The sequence below is a fragment of the Chenopodium quinoa genome, unplaced genomic scaffold (assembly GCF_001683475.1).
Source record: "Chenopodium quinoa cultivar QQ74 unplaced genomic scaffold, ASM168347v1, whole genome shotgun sequence".
In the NCBI taxonomy this organism is placed as follows: domain Eukaryota; kingdom Viridiplantae; phylum Streptophyta; class Magnoliopsida; order Caryophyllales; family Amaranthaceae; genus Chenopodium; species Chenopodium quinoa.
This window is the reverse complement of record NW_018742484.1, coordinates 5,881,146-5,886,659: the sequence shown is the minus strand read 5'-3', so window position 1 is coordinate 5,886,659 and position 5,514 is coordinate 5,881,146. Positions and strand designations below refer to the sequence as shown.

The window sequence follows — 5,514 nt, the reverse complement described above, 5'->3', positions numbered from 1 at the left end:
AATCCTAATATCAATGGATAATATTTTATATTTATTAATTTAAACCTTAAAATTTCATTCAATTTTATTTTGTTAACGTAGATTTTAATCTTTAAGATGAATAAATGATAAATGTTGAATTTTTTTTTTTTTTTGCTACAAAAAAGAGAGAGGATATATTTTTAATTTCAATGGATTTTTCTTGTTTTTTTTATTTAATTAAAAACTATATTTTTTTTTGAGAGAAAACTGATTTTTTATTTTTTTTTGGAAAGAAACTGATTTTTTTTTAATTAATTAATTAAACGTGATTTCATTTTTTTATTAGTATATTTATATAAAATATTTTATTATAATCACTTGTCATATTTTCATTCTAATCCAATTTTTTTTTTAAAATATCAATTGAACGTGAATTTCATTTTTTTTTAAAAGTTTAATAGTATTTTTATTTTTATATAAACAAAATAAAATAAGTTGTTCTTTTCTCTTAGAAAAAATTTCCAATTTAAAAAGATAGTATTTTATTTTTATAATAAATATAAAATTTTAATTTTAATCTTACGTGGTGCTTTAAAATAACAATCCTAAGTGGCATAATCCTGTACGTAACATTCTAAATATACTAATCCTACGCTTTAATAATTTTTTTAAAAACAAAATTCTAGGCGGTTCTCTAAAACCTTGGGAAAAAACTCCCCTTTATATATATATATATATATATATATATATATATATATATATATATATATATATATATACGGGGAGGTTCCGCTAAAAACAGAGCTTATGGTGAAAACTAAAAACAAGCAATCTTAGCCATTCATTACTAGCACAAAAGATCAGACGGTTCTAAAGCCCTAAGATCATTCCAACCTTACATATAATCAATTCAACTGTTTTAAAGGTTTTTTTTTTTTTTTTTTTTTTTTTTTTGACAAACGCAACGTTTTAAAGGTCACTACATGCTAAAATAAGGTAACTTTATCTAAATTGACGATATTTACATAAAGTCACTATATATAAAAATAACGTAACTATATACAAAAATAGGATAGCTATATAAATTTTGATCATATTTACATAAAGGTCACTATATACAAAAATAAGATAACTATATCAATTTTTAGAATATTTACTTAGAGGTCACTATATACAAAAATAGGGTAACTATATCAATTTTGAGCATATTTACATAAAGGTCACTATATACAAAAATAAAGTAACTATATCAATTTTGACCACATTTATACAGAGGCCACTATATATAAAAATAACGAAGGTCACTATATATAAAAATAAGGTAATTATATAAATTTTGACAACATTGACCATATTTATATAGATGTCACTATTTACAAAAGTAAGGTAACTATCATCAGATAACTTCTCCTTCTCCGGCCTCCTTGTCATCAGATAACTTCTCCTGCTGCTCCTTATCATAAGATAATTTCTGCTGCTCCTCCTTGTCACCACCAAAGGAGTAGTCCACTGGCTCCAAACCCGACAGTCAAAGCTCATCAAACGGACAAACTTTCCTGCTTCACAGTCAGTCATCACCTGTTAGATAGCAGCCAGATTTTGGTAACATTGTAATAGTACCCTCCCTGCCACAGAACTTGCACTGAAATAATGAAAGGGTGATTGATTAGCAACAAGCCAAAAACACAATGTAACTATCACCATTACCAATGTAAGAAAATCCAAAATTTAGAAGGCAATAACACACAAAAAGCAACAGAATTTTAATAGCTGGAATGGAACAAAGTTAACAGCTCACAGAAAATTTATACATTGTAATATAATTCAGGCATCAAATGTCAATTAAGTGTAAACCAGAAAAATGCAGAAATGCAACACGTGATTCATACATATCAAAGCATCAAACACATTCTATAAGCTGCAGGACATTATTCAAGGCTTAGTTAATACAGATATAGCAACAACGTAAGCCATATATCACTTGAACGGGCACACTATTATTGAAAAAGATGGAATCAGTACAGCAAATGACTGAACAATAGATAAAAAAAAAAGAATTCTAAGAGCCAGAGCAGAAGTACTAGTACAACATCAATACACTATCATAAACCATTCCCCAAGTGCCAATACAAGGCCATCAATTGACATCCGGAAGAAACATATTAAACAAGTCCTAATTCCTAAGCAAATAATCCTAAGATAACAGAATTGCAGAAATTTCATACCAAACTTAAACGCTATATCATGTTGAACAGTTCAATAAATCAGACAGGTATCAAAACAACGAGGAGAAATTTCCAGTTTGCAACCCTGGTGTTCATAATCTTTAAAACATGTTCAATACTCCTGTAATGGATGAAGAAGCTTAAGGGATATTCAACTCGCTTCTAGCAAATTGGCAAGGCTTCTAATGGAGCTTCTGCCATTAGTTCTAAACATATACTCCTATGACTAAGAAAATAAAAACATGTACTCCTATGATTTTCTAATTTACTCAAACCTAATTTACTCATTAGAAGATTAATTTTAGACCTAAGTAACACCTCAAATGTTGACAGTCAAATTACAAATTCAATAGAAATGAATAATTCAACTCTCGCAAAATTCAAGCAAACATGCTTTTCGGTCAAAATTAATCGACAAAATTAAAATATAAACAAAGACAATACAATATTCGGATGCACCAACATTTTTCATCATATGTACAATGGAAAAATTCAAATAAACATTAAAAAAATTCATCAATTATCAAAATTCAAATCGTTAAGCTAAAAAAATAACGGAAAAACACACTCACTCTTCCATAAGCGTTCTTCTCGAGGTCATTAGCAAGCAGATCAGCAATGTCTTTCCTCAAAAACTTCTCCGTCGCATTTCATTCGTCGGACAACTTTGATTCGAGTTCTCGTCTGCTTAATCAACGATTTACTGCAATTTCAATCCAAAAAAAACAAAACTCAAAATCAATGAAATGAATCAAAATCTAGCAAAAACGAGTTAAATTTGGTTGAAAAAGTGAAACAAAAATTACGAAATTAAGTACTCAAATCAAGCAAAATAACGAAATTAACACAAATAACTTACTTGATAATAGATTGTAGAGCTAAGAAATTGCTGAAAATCAAAGTAATTGAAGCTAGATTTGAATTAGTAGCATGAAATTGGTAGAAGAATTGGGAAAGTAGGAGAGAGAAAGTAGCAGAGAGAAAGTAGGAGAGAGAAAATAGAGGAGGAAAAAGTTACGTGCAAATGAAGGAGGAGAGAGAAATTGCTATCATTTTGCTTTAATTTGGGGGAAAAATCTGAACCGTTAGATGAGGGGTGAGTAATAGATCATAATCTACGGTAGAGATTGCATGTTTTCAGTTTTCAGTTTTAATCTTGTTTTCACGTGATCCACACTCTCTCTCTCTCTCTCTCTCTCTCTCTCTCTATATATATATATATATATATATATATATATATATATATATATATATATATATATATATATATATATATATATACTCCCCTATATATAGTTTAACGTGGTTTCATTTTTTTTATTAGTATATTTTTATAAAATATTTTATTATAATCACTTGTCATATTTTTATTATTTTATTTATCTAATCCAGTTTTTTTAAAATATCAATTGAACGTGAATTTCATTTTTGTAAGTTTAATAGTATTTTTTTTATATATGAAATAAAATAAATTGTTCCTTTTCTCCGAGATAAAATTTCCAATTTAAAAAAAATAGTATTTTATTTTTATAATAAATTTAAATTTTTAATTCTAATCTTAGGTGGCGCTTTAAAATAACAATCTTACGTGGCATAATTTTATAAGTGACGCTCTAAAAATACTAATCCTACATGGCGCTCTAATAATTTTTTAAAAATAAAAATCCTATGTGGCTTTCTAAAATCTTTGGAAAAAATTCCCCTTTATATATATATACTAGTTTTGTGCCCGGGCGATGGCCAGATGGTTGATAAAATTTTAAAATAACATTTTTACTTGAATGTTAAATACGGTCAAATAATTTGTTCTGATAATGTAGGATATTTAGATATACGATATCATATGGAGTGTACTTTGTGTAGTTTTGTTTGTAAATAGATATCTATGTTATTATTGACTTGAAATTATTTTTATTGAACTTAAAATATTTTCACTGAACTGAAAGTATTTTACCAAACTAAATTTATTTTTGATTAAAACTTATTTTACTAATTCTCTAATATTTTTTCAAATAAATTAAACAACAATGCATTTTTGTATACGACGCCGGACAAAGTAACACTTATAAAACCGATCGAGTAACCCTTGTAATATTAACTGAGTAACCTCTAACACGGACTAAGTAACCCCTATCTTTAACACTGATTGAGTAACCACTATAACACTGACCAAGTAACCTCTATAGCACTAACGAAGTAACTCTGATCTTGTAATAGTTGGTGACACGGTTTGACCAGCTACGTATAAAAGTTTGTGGTTAAGTATATTATAAATGGATCTTATTTTAAAGAACTTTTTAAAACAAATTTTATGATGGAAATAGTACCGAATTATAAGATATTTATTAAAAGTTATGATTAATTTTGTATGTATGAAATATGAGAAGTATATCAATAATAAAACTCTATACAACTTTTTTATCTTTAAAAATCTATCCAAACTTCGCTTACTTAGCATCATATATGTCACAATAATACCTATTTGTCACCTATGTGGCGTGACAATTGGCGAAAAACTAGAATGCCAAGTGTCGCTGTCTCGTGGCCTGGCTGCGAGACCGACTTTATTTATTAGTGACTAGTTTTATTCCCGGGCGATGCCCAGATTGTTGATAAAATTTCATTATAAACTTTTTTGCTTGAATGTTAAATACAGTCCTACAATCCCTTTTGATAATGTATGATATTTAGACATACGATGTCATATCGCTTATTTAATTAAATAATAGTGTACTTTTTGTAGTTTTGTTTGTCAATAGATATTTATGTTATTATTGACTTGAAATTATTTTTATGGAACTTAAATTGCTTTGTTACTAATTCTCTATTTTTTAAATGGATTTTATTTTAAAGAACTTTTTAAAACGAAATTTATGATGGAAATAGAATCGAGTTATAGGATATTTATTAAAAGTTATGATTAATTTTGTATATATGAATTATTAGAAGTATATTGATAATAAAACTCTATACAACATTTTTATCTTAAAAAAAAACTATCCAAAATTCTTTTACTTATTATCATATGTGTCACAATAATATCTATTTTTCGCCTACGTGGCACGACATTTGGCGAAAAACTAGAATGCCAAGTGTCGCTGTCTCGTGACCTGGCTGCGTAACCGACTTTATTTATTAGTGATAAAAATGGTATAATTATCCCAATAAGTGCACTTGAATACTTTAAACCTTAATAAAACAATCCTCGAGTTGGCTAGTATAGTGGCATACTGGCATGACATCCAAGATAAAATTTTGAGCAATGTTAAAATATTTTATGTTTATTTATATTGGTGAATTTGTGAAGCCATTGTAACAATTACTTAAT

General features: G+C 27.5%; 1 long non-coding RNA gene across 1 annotated transcript; it reads right to left on the bottom strand.

Annotated features, from left to right (window-relative positions):
- Positions 1 to 1,227: 1,227 nt before the first annotated feature.
- Positions 1,228 to 3,357, bottom strand: LOC110719282. The gene is made up of 3 exons (XR_002511054.1): positions 3,046 to 3,357; positions 2,759 to 2,889; positions 1,228 to 1,603 (listed from the first exon to the last, which is right to left on the bottom strand). It is a non-coding gene; the product is annotated as an uncharacterized LOC110719282 (long non-coding RNA).
- Between the last annotated feature and the right edge of the window lie 2,157 nt (positions 3,358 to 5,514).